Source organism: Salvelinus sp. IW2-2015, unplaced genomic scaffold, assembly GCF_002910315.2.
Source record: "Salvelinus sp. IW2-2015 unplaced genomic scaffold, ASM291031v2 Un_scaffold2135, whole genome shotgun sequence".
Taxonomy (NCBI): domain Eukaryota; kingdom Metazoa; phylum Chordata; class Actinopteri; order Salmoniformes; family Salmonidae; genus Salvelinus; species Salvelinus sp. IW2-2015.
The window spans coordinates 232783-249123 of record NW_019943469.1 but is presented as its reverse complement, the minus strand read 5'-3'; the positions used below and the strand labels follow the sequence as shown (position 1 = coordinate 249123).

At 48.4% G+C, this 16341-nt stretch overlaps 1 pseudogene; it reads left to right on the top strand.

Annotated features, from left to right (window-relative positions):
* The window catches only part of LOC112073059 (1-phosphatidylinositol 4,5-bisphosphate phosphodiesterase beta-1-like), a 39793-nt pseudogene that overhangs the window by 22883 nt on the left and 569 nt on the right, over positions 1 to 16341 (top strand).

The window sequence follows — 16341 nt, the reverse complement described above, 5'->3', positions numbered from 1 at the left end:
TCCTCCCTCCCCATCTCTCCCCTCCCTCCCCCTCTCCCTCCCTCCCCCCTCTCCCCCTCTCTCTCTCCTCCCCATCTCTCCTGCCCCCATCTCCCCCCTCCTCCTCCCTCCCATCTCTCCACCCTCCCCCTCTCTTCCCTCCCCATCTCTCCCCTCCTCCCCCTCCTCCTTCCCCCTCTCTCCTCCCTCCCTCTCTCTTAGACCTGCCATGCAGGTTGAACATGGAGTGTTTGAGTATAATGCCACAGTGGCTACCTGCTGAAACCAGATTCATGAGACGGACAGACAAACACTTTGACCCTTCACTGAGAACATTGTGGACGGCATCGTAGCCAACACGTCAAGATCAGGGTGAGTGGGTAGGAGTCTGTGTAGGAGTCGTGTAGTGTCTGTGGGTAGGAGTCTGTGGGTAGGAGTCTGTGGGTAGGAGTCTGTGGGTGTAGGAGTCTGTGGGTGGTAGAGTCGTGGTGGTAGGAGTCTGTGTGTGGGTAGGAGTCTGTGTGTGGGTAGGAGTCTGTGTGTGGGTAGGAGTCTGTGTGTGGGTAGAAAGTCTGTGTGTGGGTAGAAGTCGTGTGTGATGGTGTAGGAGTCTGTGTGTGGGTAGGAGTCTGTGTGTGGGTAGGAGTCTGTGTGTGACCATATCCTTCTCTCCATCCCTCCATCTCCAGGTGATCTCGGTCAGTTCCTGACCGCATAAGAAAGTGGGCGTGTACGTGGAAGTGACATGTTTGGACTTCCTGCCGACACAAAGAGGAAGTATCGCACCAGGACATCCAATGGGAACAGCCTGGACCCTGTCTGGGATGACGAGACGTTTGTCTTCACAAGGTAACGTTAACACAGCCTCAACACACGCATGAGTGCAAACTCACGAACCGAACACACACTCGCAGAAACAGACACAATATACAATATACTACAGACACAATATTCCCATAATACTGGGAATGTCCATCTACTTTCACTACTTCCAATTCCATTCATTTCAATAGGCTCATTTGTTAAGCCCTGCATTGTGATAAAATAACAAATATTCTCTCCTCTCTAGTGGTCCTCTCTAGGTGGTCCTCTCCACCTCTCTAGGTGTCCTCTCCTCCTCTCTAGGTGTCCTCTCTAGTGTCTCCTGGTTCCTCTCTAGGTGGTCCTCTCCTCTCTAGGTGGTCCCCCTCCTCTCTAGTGGTCCTCTCCTCCTCTCTTAGGTGGTCCTCTCTAGTGGTCTCTCTAGGTTCCTTCTCAGGTGGTCCTCTCCTCCTCTCTAGGTGGTCCTCTCCTCCTCTCTAGTGGTCCTCTCCTCCTCTCCTAGGTGTTCCTCCTCCTCTCTAGTGGTCCCTCCTCCTCTCTAGGTGTCCTCTCTAGGTGGTCCTCTCCTCCTCTCTTAGGTGGTCCTCTCCCCTCTCTAGTGTCCTCTCTAGTTGTCCTCTCTAGGTGGCCTCTCCTCCTCTCTAGGTGGTCCTCTCCTCCTCTCTAGTGGTCCTCTCTATGGTCCTGCTAGGTGTCCTCTCCTCCTCTCTAGGTGGTCCTCTCCTCCTCTCTAGTGGTCCTCCTCCTCTAGTTTCCTCTCTAGTGGTCCTCTCTAGGTGTCCTTCCTCCTCTCTAGTGTCCCTCCTCCTCTCTAGTGTCCTCTCATCTCTCTCTAGGTGTCCCCTCCTCCTCTCTAGGTTTCCCTCTCTTCCTCTCTAGTGGTCCCCTCCTCCTCTCTAGGTGTCCTCTCTAGTGTCCTCTCTCTCCTTCTCTAGGTGTCCCCTCCTCCTCTCTAGGTGGTCCCCTCCTCCTCTCTAGTTTCCCCCTCCTCTCTAGTGGTCCTCTCCTCCTCTCTAGGTGTCCTCTCCTCCTCTCTAGGTGGTCCCTCCTCCTCTCTAGGTGGTCCTCTCCTCCTCCTCTAGGTGGTCCTCTCCTCCTCCTAGTCCTCTCTCCTCTCAGGTGGTCCTCTCTCTCCTCTCTAGGTGGTCCTCTCTCTCCTCTCTAGGTGGTCCCCTCCCTCCTCTCTATGGTCCTCTCTCCTCTCTACGTCTCCTCTCCTCCTCTCTAGTGGTCCTCTCTCTCCTCTCTAGTGTCCTCTCTCTCCTCTCTAGGTGGTCCTCCTCTCCTCTCTAGTGGTCCTCTCCTCCTCTCTAGGTTCCTCTCCTCCTCTTCTAGGTCCTCTCCTCCTCTCAGTGTCCTCTCCTCCTCTCTAGGTGGTCCCTCCTCTCTCCTAGGTGTCCTCCTCCTCTCTAGGGTCCTCTCCTCCTCTCTAGGTGTCCTCTCTAGGTGTTCCCTCCTCCTCTCTAGTGTCCTCTCTCTCTTGTCCCTCTCTCCTCTCAGTGTCCTCTCCTCCTCTCTAGGTGTCCTCTCCTCTCTCTAGTTCCTCTCTAGGTGTCCTCTCTAGGTTCCTCTCCTCCTTCTCTAGGTTTCCTCTCTCCTCTCTCTCTCCTCTCTAGTGGTCCTCTCCTCCTCTCTAGTGGTCCTCTCTAGGTGTCCTCTCTAGGTGTCCTCTCCACCCTGGTGTCTCTGAGGATTTCCTGATAATCTCTCTTCCCTCCCTCCTCTATGGTCCTCCCCACCTTGGCCTCTTTGAGATCGCTGTTGAGGAGAATGGGAAGTTCTGGACATCGTATCTTCCTGTGTCACTATCCGCCCTGTCAGTACTGAGTACGGTTTGCTGGATTCAGGCATTCAGACTTATTGTAATCTGTTACCATGGGATTTACTTGCAATATTTGTTTTAAAATCAAATTGTATTTGTCACATGATCCGAATACAACAGGTGTAAGTAGACCTCACAGTGAAATGCTTATTACAAGCCCTTAACCAACAATGCAGTTTTAAGGAAAATGCCTTAAAAAGTAAGTGCTGAGAAAACAAATGATAAAGAGCAGCAGTAAATAACAATACGGGGCGTAATACAGGGGGCACCGGTACAGAGTCAAATGTGGAGCTATATACAGGGTAATTACGGTACAGAGTCCAAGTGGAGGCTATATACAGGGTACCGGTACAGAGTCAATGTGGAGGCTATATACAGGGGGTACCGTACAGAGTCAATGTGGAGCTATATACAGGGTACGGTACAGAGTCAATGTGGAGGCTATAGACAGGGGGTACCGGTACAGAGTCAAGGTGGAGGCTATATACAGGGGTACCGTACAGAGTCAATGTGGAGGCTATTATACAGGGTGTTACGTACAGAGTCAATGTGGAGGCTATATACAGGGTGTTACGGTAAAGTCAATGTGGAGGCTATATACAGGGGCACCGTACAGAGCTCCCCGCGCCCGCGCCCCCTCCTGACCATGAGTCTTGGCTGCGCCTCGTACAGATCAAGCGTGAAGATGCTAACTTTAACATGTGCTGTTTTCTACCGATTACGACTGTCAAAGTTAATGAGTCTAAGTAAACACGTTTATCTCTTCACCCGACAACCCTAGCTGCCACATCTACTCGCGCCACTATATCAGAATCCGGCGTATCCCTGCCGTGCTTCAATTCACGAACAGCCATCACAAGGGTGGAGCCAACAATATGACCACTGCGGCTATCTTACAGAGGTGCAACATGTCTGTACGCTATTATCACGACTAATGGCACCGAGAGGAGCTATAACAGAAGCGTCCAGGCCGCGCAGGCTATGTGCACTCATGCAAAAACAGCACTTGTGCCGTCTTAGAATTGGACTAGTACTCGCGATACCTAAGCATATTTCGTAGCGTCCTCAATATTACAAGCGAGTGGTTTTATAGGATCCGCGTTATATCACAACACACACATGGAGCTTATAACAGGTGTTACTGTACAGAGTCCCAATGGAGCAAAGAACATGATATGTGTACAACCGCTACCCCAAGATAGACGCCATACACGGATGAAGAGCACTCAACACCATTGAGACCAACGACAAGCAGAACGCTCTCTCGATGAAAACAACATCATTAGCGCTACATATAACAATAACGGTAGCAAAGAGCCCCTTGATCATCACTAACATCACCATACACCAAATTTTTTACGAGCCTACTTCTCATAACAACGCCGACCCATCCTTAGACAGGAACCATTGTATATCCAGAACCTAACATGGATTCAGATCTGTCCCCAGATCAAGGATATAACTCCATTTGGAAGTTCACCCTTTTCCTGGAGTTCAGAGTGAGAAACCCTATATACAGTGGTTCAAGTACAAGATATCAATTCTCCGTTAGCGCCATAGTATACTACTGGCCATCCGAACCAGATACGAGAGTATGTTCTCTCGACATCAGCCTTACGGTTTCGACACACCTCACACAGAGAATTGTTAGAGTTTTCTCTAGTAAAAAGGTGCTCACACACACTCACCTACTACCCACACTAGCACCGCAGCGTACTACCCACACCCCCCACGACTACATGAATCCTTAGCTAGCTCACACATGCTCTAGATACAGCACCGTTATTACAAATACTCAATCGCCAGACAGATATAGTGCTAGACAACTGCTCTCCGTACATCATCCTCGTCTGTATCAGCGAGTAGACAAGCGACTGTACTCTTATTGAGCGCGGTATCCACATATACTCAAAACCCTCTCTCTTCCTACCCGCCTGACCCTCTATATAGCCCTCCACACTGATCGTCCCCCTACGGTGCACCCCCTGTAACTACTCCCAGACCTTACCGTATTGCTCTTATTGCTCCACTCGGACCTTGACCCTACTGTCTATAGCCTCCACATGGACTTCTGTACCGGTGCCCCTGTACTATAGCCTCCACAGTTACTCCCTGTACCCCACCATATACCACTTTTCTTAAACTTGCCTTCCTCTCTTCTGTACACTCTCCTCCACTTGCTCTTACCTACCACCGTATTGCCACATGACTCGTTAGTGACCACCTTATTAGACGTCCACTTACGTATATACTGGCTCTATACTCCCATTACTCTGTACCGGTACCCCCTGTATATAGCCTCCACATTGACTCTGTACCCGTGCCCCCTGTATATAGCCTCCACCTTGACCGTGACCGTGCCCCCCTGTATATAGCCTCCACATTGACTCTGTACCGGGCCCCTGTATATAGCCTCCACATTGACTCGTACCGTAACACCCGTAATAGCCTCCACATTGACTCTGTACCGTAACACCCTGTATATAGCCTCCACCTTGACTCTGTACCGTTGCCCCTGTATAGCCTCACCTTGACTCTTACCGGTGCCCCCCTGTATATAGCCTCCACATTGACTCTTACCGTAACACCCTGTATATAGCCTCCACATTGACTCGTACCTAACACCCCTGTATATAGCCTCCACATTGACTCTGTACCGGTACCCCCTGTATATAGCCTCCACCTTGACTCGTACCGTACCCCCTGTATATAGCCTCCACATTGACTCTTACCGGTACCCCCCTGTATATAGCCTCCACATGACTCTGTACCGGTTACCCCCTGTATATAGCCTCCACATTGACTCTGTACCGGTACCCCCTGATATATAGCCCCACACTTGACCTCTTACCGTAATACCCTGTATCATAGCCTCCCACATGACTCTGTACCGGTTGCCCCCTTTATATACCCACCGCTAATGTTATTTACTGCTCTCTTTAATCATTTTTATTCTCAGCACTTACTTTTTTAAGGCATTTTCTTAAAACTGCCATTGTGTTAAGGCTTGTAAGTAAGCCATCCACTGTAGTCTACTTACACCTGTTGTATTCGATCATTGACAAATACAATTTGATTTAAAACAAAATATTGCAAGTAAATCCCCATCGGTAACATATTCAATAAGTCTGAATGCCTGAATCCAGCAAACCGTACTCAGTACTGACCAGGCGATAGTTGAACAGGAACAGGATACGATGTCCCAGGAACTTCCCATTCTCCTCAAAACACAGCGATCCTCAAAGAGGCCAAGTGGGGAGACCACTAGAGGAGGAGGGAAGAGAGATCCATAAGGATGGCGAGGACCAACCTAGAGGAGCCGGAGTGAAGAGAGCATAGGAGACACCTAGCCAGGACCACCTGGAAGAGACCACCTAGAGGGCTGAGAGACCACCTAGAAGAGGACCACCTAGAGAGACCACTGAAGAGAGACCACCTAGAGAGGAGAGGACCACCTAAGAGAGAGAGAGAGAGCTGAGAGAGAGACCACCTAGAGAGAGAGACCCAGAAGGACGAAGGACCACCTAGAGAGGAGAGAGGACCACCTAAGAGAGGACCACTAGAGAGAGAGAGAGACCACTAGAGAGAGGAGAGGACCACCTAGAGAGGAGAGAGGACCACACTAGAGAGGAGGAGACCACCTAAGAGAGAGGAGAGAGTGAACCAACCTAGAGAGGAGGAGAGGACACCTAGAGGAGAGAGAGACCACCTAGAGAGAGAAGGAGAGACCACCTAGAGAGGAGGAGAGACCACCTAGAAGAGAGGACCACCTAGAGAGCGAGGAAGACACCTAGAGAGAGAGAGACCAACCTAGAGAAGAGGGGAGCACCTAGAGAGAGAGGACCACTAAGAGGAGAGGACCACTAGAGAGGAGGAGAGGACCACCAAGGGAGAGAGACCACCTAGAGAGGGAGAGGGGCACCCACCTAGAGAGGAGAGAGGACCACCTAGAGAGGAGAGAGGCCAACCAGAGAGGAGGATAGAGGACCACCTAGAGAGGAGAGAGGACCACCTAGAGAGGAGGAGAGGACCACCTAGAGAGGAGGGGACCACCAGAAGGAGGAGGGGAACCACCTAGAGAGGAGAGAGGAGAACCACCTAGAAGGAGGAGAGGACCAACCTAGAGAGGAGAGAGACCACCCTTAAAGAGGAGGAGGACCACCTAGAGAGGAGAGAGACCACCTAGAGAGGAGAGAGATGAGAGGACCACCTAGAGAAGAGAGAGAACCACCTAGAGACCACTAGAGAGGACCACCCTAGAGAGGGAGGACCACCTAGAGAGAGAATGAGACCACAGAGAGTATCAAGTGGAATGCGCGTGACCAGGACCTGGCTCTCTGCCAGACCACTGACTCAAACACCTCCCATCCGGCTCAACATCACAGTAGAAGCTTCATTCAACGTTCTACAGACTGTTGACATCTAGTGGAAGCCGTAGGACGTGCAAACAGATCCATATCCCACTGGGATTTCAATAGGCGATGAGTTGAAAATCGACCAGCCTCAGAATTCCCACTTCCTGTTTGGATTTTTTCTCAGGTTTTTGCCTGCCATATGAGTTCTGTTATACTCACAGACATCATTCAAACAGTTTTAGAAACTTCAGAGTGTTTTCTATCCAATACCAATAATAATATGCATATATTAGCATCTGGGACAGAGTAGGAGGCAGTTCACTCTGGGCACGCTATTCATCCAAAGTGATAATGCTGCCCCCTATCCCTAAAAAGTTAACCAACCCCATGAAACGTGTGTTATAGAGTATGCTGAGGCCTTGACCAACCCCATGAAACATTACAGTCTCCTGGTCCAGAGAGACATACAGCTGGCGTCTCTAATGGAGGACAACAGTGAGGTGAGGACACGCACACAGGTGCTCACACACTGATAGTCAGAGAGAGACAGCTAGCTGCTTTGATGAAGGCCCAGCAGTAAGGGGAGGAGACTGATGAAAACCTGTCCATTACAGCCATTACTATGAAGTATGAACACCAGCCCCCACTGCATGAGTTACTAGTTAGAGAGGTCACCCAGATTGCATAAGTACATGTTGGTTTCCTTATCATGTAAACGGTCTAGGAATAAATCTAGACCGCCATCCATTATAATGCTTAGGTTATGTTGACCTGGCTACCGTCTCACTCGTGTGTGTGTGTGTGTGTGTAGAGTGTTTTTGAGCAGCCGAAGGAGGGAGGGCGGGATTTGGAGGGTGACGCCCCCCTTGTGAAGATCCCCTCCCCCCTCCACCCCGTCCCCGCCCCCGTCGATGACATCGTTGACTTCACCAGCTCACCTGGTCCAGGTAGGCCTACGTTGTTACAGAGGAGGCTGGTGGGAGGAGGTGTTACGAGGACGGACGCCGTTCCATTGATTCCATTCCAGCTATTGCATCGAGCACGTTCTCCCATGTCGCCGCCCACCAGCCACTTCAATTCAATGCCATCTCTTCAGACATGATTTCCCCTCACAATCGTATCTCGTTGGTCATCGTTAAATGTGTAATATTGTGTGAAGCGTGAACCGTGCTGTGTGATATACATATCAAATCAAATCAAGTTTATTTTATATAGCCCTTCGTACATCAGCTAATATCTCGAAGTGCTGTACAGACACCCAGCCTAAAGGTTAGACTGGTCCCGTGTGGCTCAGTTGGTAGAGCATGGCGCTTGCAACGCCAGGGTTGTGGGTTCATTCCCCATGGGGGGACCAGGATGAATATGTATGAACTTTCCAATTTGTAAGTCGCTCTGGATAAGAGCGTCTGCTAAATGATTTAAATGTAAATGTAATATACATACCAGTCATGTTACCGTGCTGTGTGATATACATACCAGTCATGTTACCGTGCTGGTGTGATATACATACACGCGTCATGTTCCGTGCTGTGTGATATACATACCATCATGTTACCGGTGGCTGTGTATAGTACATACCAGGTCATGTTACCGTGCTGTTGATATACATACCAGTCATGTTACCCCGTGCTGTGTCGATATACATACCAGTCATGTTACCGTGCTGTGTGATTAAACATACAGGGATCCATTGTTACGGCTGTGTGGATATACATACAGTCATGTTACCGTGCTGTGTGAATATACATAACCTGTCATGTTACCGATGCTGTGTGATATACATACGCAGTCAATGTGTACCGGCTGTGTGACTATACATACAGTCATGTTACCGTGCCTTGTGCTGATATACATACCAGTCAGGTTCCTGACGCTACAGTGCTGTGTGATATACATACCAATCAGTTTACCGTGCTGTGTGATATACATACCAGTCATGTTACCGGGCTGTGTGATATACATACCAGTCCATGTTACGTGCGTGTGCATTACATCCAGATACCTTGATATACCATACCAGTATGTTACCGCTGCTTGTGTGATATTACATACCAGTCATGTTACCGTGCTGTGTGATATACATAACCAGTCATGTTACCGTGCTGTGGATATACATCCAGTCATGTTACCTGAGTGCTGTGTGATATACATTACACAGTCATGTTACCGTGTGTTGCTGATATACATAAACCAGTATTTAACCGTGCTGTGCTGATATACATACCAGTCCATTGTACCCGTGGCTGTGTGATATTCAAATACAGTCATGTTACCGTGCTGTGTGATATACATACCAGTCTGTTCACCGTGCTGTGTGATTATACATACCAAGTCATGTTACCGTGCTGTGTGATATACATACCAGTCATGTTTCCGTGCTGTTGTGACTATACCATTACAGTCACTGTTACTCGTGCTGATGTGATATACATACCGTCTGTTACCGGTATCTTGTGATATACATACCAGTCATGTTACTTTGATGTCTACCCGTCTGTTGTGCTGTTATATACATACCAGTCATGTTCCCAGTGCTGTGTGATACCATACAGTCATGTTACGTGTGTGCTGTGATATAGCATACCAGTCATGCTTACTCCGTGCTGTGTGAATACATAACATGTACCAGTCATGTACCGTGCCTGTGTGATATACATACCAGTTCATGTTACCGTGCTGTTGTGATATACATACCAGTCATGTGACCAGTGCTGTGTGATATACATACCAGTCATGTTACCCTGTGCTGTGTGATATACATACCAGTCATGTTACCGTGCTGTGTGATATACATACACAGTCATGTACTCCGTGTTGATTGTGATATTACATTCCAGTCATGTTACCGTGCTGTGTGATATACATACCAGTCATGTTACCGTGCTGGTTGATTACATACCAGTCATGTTACCGTGTGTGTGATATACATACAGTCATGTTACCGTGCTGTGTGATATACCATACCACTCAGGTTACCAGTGCTGTGTGATATACATACCAGTCATGTTACCGTGCTGTGCTGATATATCATACCAGTCATGTTTACCGTGTGTGTGATATACATACCCAGTCATGTTACCGTGCTGTTGATATACATACCAGTCATGTTACCGTGCTGTGTGATATACATACCAGTTCATGTTACCGTGCTTGTGTGATATACATACCAGTCATGTTACCGTGCTGTGTGGATATACATACCAGCATGTTACCTGCTCGTGGTGATATACATACCAGTCATGTTACCAGGCTGCTGTGATATCATACCAGTCATGTTACCGTGCGTGTGTGTGAATATACATACCAGTCATGTTACCGTGCTGTGTGATATACATACCAGTCATGTTACCAGGCTGTGTGATATACATACCAGTCATGTTATACCAGATGCCGTGCTGTGATATACATACCAGTCATTACCGTGCTGTGTGGATATACATACCATCATTACCGTGCCTGTGTGACTATACCATACCAGTCATGTTACCGTGCTGTGTGAATTATTACATACCAGTCATGTTACCGGCTGTGTGGATATACATACCAGTCATGTTACCGTGCTGTGTGATATACATACCAGTCATGTTACCGTGCTGTGTGATATACTATACCAGTCATGTTACCGTGCTGTGTGATATACATACAGTCATGTTACCGTGCTGTGTGATATACATACCAGTCATGTTACCAGTGCTGTGTGATATACATACCAGTCATGTTACCTGCTGTGTGATATACATACCAGTCATGTTACCGTGCTGTGTGATATACATACCAGTCATGTTACCAGGCGCTGGTGGATAACATACAGTCATGTTACCGTGAGCGTGATATACATACCAGTCATGGTACCGTGCCCTGCTGTGTGATATCATACCAGTCATGTCAACCGATCTGCTGGTGATATACATACCAGTCATGTTACCGTGCTGTGTGATATACATACCAGTCATGTTACCGTGCTGTGTGATATTACATACCAGTCATGTTACCGTGCTTGTGTGATCTATCATTACTCGTATATACATACCAGTCAGGTTACCAGGCTGTGTGATATACATACCAGTCATGTTACCTGTGCTGTGTGATATACATACCAGTCATTTACCTGTGTATATGACATACCATCATGTTACCGTGCTGTGTGATATACATATACCAGTATGTTACCGTGCTGTGTGATATACATACCAGTCATGTTACCGTGCTGTGTGATAACATACCAGTCATGTACCGTGCTGTGTGATATACATACCAGTTGCATTACCGTGCTGTGTGAATTACATACCAGTCATGTTACCGTCGTGCTGATATACATACCAGTCATGTTACCATGCTGTGTGATATACATACCAGTCAATCATTTATGTCCCTGTCTTCAGTTTGGCAGAAGAGACTTATTTGCAATAGTCCTGACAGTAAGACCCTCCGTTCCTCTCATCTACGTTACATAACCACCACAAAACTCACTATCGCCATCATTGGGAGGCCAAATCAATCAGATAATTCCACTGTTTCTCTCTCTCTCTCAGATCTCCAGGCTCAGTCTATTGAAGAGCTGAAACAGCAGAAGTCGTATCTGAAGCTGTTAAAGAACCAGGGTAAAGAACTCAGAGAGCTCCGTAAGAAACACCTGAAGAAGGTAGACTGAGAGTCACTCTCGCCTCCGTCTCTCATTGGAAATAGTAACTAGCAGAGATCTTACCCATAAACAAACGATAATAATATTTATTAACGTAAGAAATACCGCTTGTGATTTGAACATTGGTGTGTGTGATGTGTGTTGTGTGTGTGTGTGTGTGTGTGTTGATGTGTGTGCTGTGTGTGTGTGTGTTGTGTTAACAGGTATGGTCCCTGAGTAAGGAGCAGAAGACTCGCTTTAGCCAGCTCCACTCTGACACACAGAAACAACGCAGTCAGATGGAGAAACACCTGAAATCAGCATGAAGAAGAAGTAAGATGGGGGGGATGAAGAGGGGCAGGATGCGGTGATGGAAGAGGAGGAGACATTCCAAATAATCCATTAACTCAGAGCTGTATTCATTGGCTAATATTGCTAGCAAATCGTTTTCGCAACAAAAAACGTGGTACTCCCAAATAGAAAACGTTTTGCAGAGAGTTTCTATTGGACACATTTTAGGTCGCTCCCTGACCGTTTGGTTCCGTTTGTTCCGTTTGGTTCCAGTGAAATACAGCCCTGTCCATTCAGAACTACAGCAAGTTATCTAGAGACCTGGGAGTTGTTCCTAGAGAGTAAAAGAGGGAGAGACACAGTGGGCAATACAGTGTGTGTGTGTGTGTGTGCTGTGTGTGTGTGTGTGTGGTGTGGTGTCAGTCAGTCAGCAGAGCCGGTGCAGAGGCAGCTGACCAGCGTTTGGAGGTGGAGCTACAGAAAACAGACAGTGCAGCTCAGGGAGTGGCGAATGGATGAGCTTCTCAAACTACGACAACAACAACACTCACGGAGAGAAAGAAGAGACACACACACCTACGAGAGGTACACACACAACACACCAAAGAGGTACACACACACACACACACCTAAAAGAGGTACGTACACACACACACCTAAAAGAGGTACGTACACACACCTACGAAGAGGTACACAAACACACACACACACCTACGAGAGGCTACACAAACACACACACCACACCCTACGAGAGGGTACACACAACACACACCTAAAAGAGGTACGTACACCACCACACACACACCTACAAGAGGTACACAAAACACACCTAAAAGAGTACGTACACACACCTACGAGAGGTACACACACGCACCTACGAGAGGTACACACACGCACCTACGGAGAGGTACACACACACACACATACGAGAGGTTACACACACACACACCTAAAAGAGTACACCACACAACACACACACCTAAAAGAGGTACGTACACACCACACACCTAAAAGAGGTACGTACACACACCTACGAGAGGTACACAAACACACACACACACCTACGAGAGGTACACAACACACACACACACCTAAAAGAGGGACGTACACACACACACACACACCTAAAAGAGTACACACACACACCTAAAAGAGGTACGTACACACACCTACGAGAGGTACACACACGCACCTACGAGAGGTACACACACGCACCTACGAGAGGTCACCACACACCTACGAGAGGACACACACGCACTACGAGAGGTACACACACACACACATACGAGAGGTACACACACGCACCTACGAGAGGTACACACACACACCTACGAGAGGTACACAAACACACACGCACTACGAGAAGGTACGCCACACACACGCACCTACGAGAGGTACGCACACGCACACGCACCTACGAGAGGTACGCACACGCACACACACACACACCTACGAGAGGTACAGACACGCACACACACACACACACCTACGAGAGTACAGACACGCACACACACACACACACCTACGAGAGGTACACACACACACCTAAAAGAGGTACGTACACACACACACACACCTAAAAGAGGTACGTACACACACCTAAAAGAGGTACACACACGCACTACGAGAGGTACACACACGCATATATGAGAGGTACGCACACACACCTACGAGAGGTACACACACGCATATATGAGAGGTACGCCACACACACCTACGAGAGGTACACACACGCACCTACGAGAGGTACGCACACGCACCTACGAGAGTACGCACACGCACACACACACACACACCTACGAGAGGTACACACACGCACCTACGAGAGGTACACACACGCACACACACACACCTACGAGAGGTACACACACACACCTACGAGAGTACGTACACGCACCTACGAGAGGACACACATGCACCTACGAGAGGTACACACACGCACACACACACACACCTACGAGAGGTACAGACACGCACACACACACACACACCTACGAGAGGTACAGACACGCACACACACACACACCTACGAGAGGTAAACACACGCACACACACACACCTACGAGAGGTACACACACGCACACACACACACCTACGAGAGGTACACACACGCACACACACACACGCACCTACGAGAGGTACACACACACACCTACGAGAGGTACACACACCACCTACGAGAGTACACACACGCACCTACGAGAGGTACAACACACACACACATACGGAGAGGTACACACCACACCACCTAAAAGAAGGTACACCACACACACACACACCTAAAAAGGTACGTACACACACACACCAAAAGAGGACGTACACACACCTACGAGACGGTACACAAACACACACACACACCTACGAGAGGTGGACACACACACACACACACCTAAAGAGTACGGACACACACACACACACCTAAAAGAGGTACACAACACACACCTAAAAGAGGTACGACACACACCTACGAGAGTACACACACGCACCTACGAGAGGTACACACACGCACCTACGAGAGGTACACACACACACACATACGAGAGGTACACACACGCACCTACGAGAGGTACACACACAACACACCTACGAGAGTACACACACACGCACCTACGAAGGTACGCACACACAACGCACCTACGGAAGGTACGCACAACGACCACGAGGGTACGCACACGCACACACACACACACCTAACGAGAGTGACAGACACGCCACACACACACACACCTACGAGAGGACAGACACGCACACACACAACACACACCTACGAGAGGTACACCACACACACCTAAAATGAGTACGTACACACACACACACACCTAAAAGAGGTACGTACACACACCTAAAAGACGGTACACACACGCAGCCTACGAGAGGTACACACACGCACATTATGAGAGGTACGCACACACACCTAACGAGAGGTTACAACACACGCATTATAATGAAGGTACGCACACACACCTACGAGAGGTACACACAGCACCTACGAGAGGTACGCACAGCCACACACACACACACACCTACGAGAGGTACACACACCGCACCTACGAGAGGTACACACACGCACACACACCACACCTACGAGAGGTACACACACACACCTACGAGAGGCTACGTACACGCACCTACGAGAGGTAACACACATGCACCTACGAGAGTTACACACCACGCACCACACACACACACCTACGAGAGGTACAGACACGCACACACACACACACACCGACGAGAGGTACAGACACGCACACACACACAACACCTACGAGAGGTACACACACGCACACACAGCACACCTAACGAGAGTACACACACGCACACACACAAACACCTACGAGAGGTACACACACGCACACACACACACGCCACCTACGAGAGGTACACACAACAACACACCTACGAGAGGTACCACACGCACCACACACACACCTACGAGAGGTAACACACACACACGCACCTACGAGAGGTACACACACACACACACACCTACGAGAGGTACACACACACACCACCACCTAGAAGGTACACACACGCACACACACCTACGAGAGGTGCACACACACGCACCTACAAGAGGTACACACACACACGCACCTACGAGAGGTACACACACACACCTACACAAGGTACACACATACACACACACACACCTACACGAGGTCACACTCTCTCAGCCCTCCTACTATGTGCTCCAGCTGTCTCAGAAACTAGAGGAGACGGCCCAGGAATGCCAGCCGGCTCAACTGAAAAAACTCAAGGACATCTGTGCTAGGTAAGATGGTTCTACCAATGTAAACCCACTGTATCAGAACACCTTTCATGACTGCAGTTATTCTGTGAGAGAATTCTCATCCTAATATTTATATATTTCTTAATTCCATTCGTTTACCTATAGATGTGTGTGTATTATTGTGAATTGTTAGATATTACTGCGCTGTTCGGAGCTAGAAACACAAACATTTCACTACACCTAAATATGAGTATGTGACCAATAACATTTGATTCGTTTTGTAACATACTGTTTTCTGATCATTTCTAATAATAATCGATTGGATTCATTGCAGAGCTTTAGCAGCGTACAAAGCACTTGCATAGTAAGGAGGAATCTGGCCTCATCCACCACTTAGATGATGACCTTTGTACCAGAACTCTGACCACACATCAGCTGTCATAACAACTGTATTACTCACAATGCACCTAGTCAGTTATTCTGATGGAATCACTTCCTGGTCTGATGCAATCACTTCCTGGTCTGATGCAATCGCAAGCTGTGTTCTACTTTTAAGGATTAAAGGTTGCCCTACTGTCTTTTTTGAAATGTTGTTGATCTGGTTATACCGTTGTTGTTGTTGTTGTTCTGGTTATACCGTTGTTGTTGTTGATCTGGTTATACCGTTGTTGTTGTTGTTGATCTGGTTGTACCGTTGTTGTCGTTGTTGATCTGGTTGTAC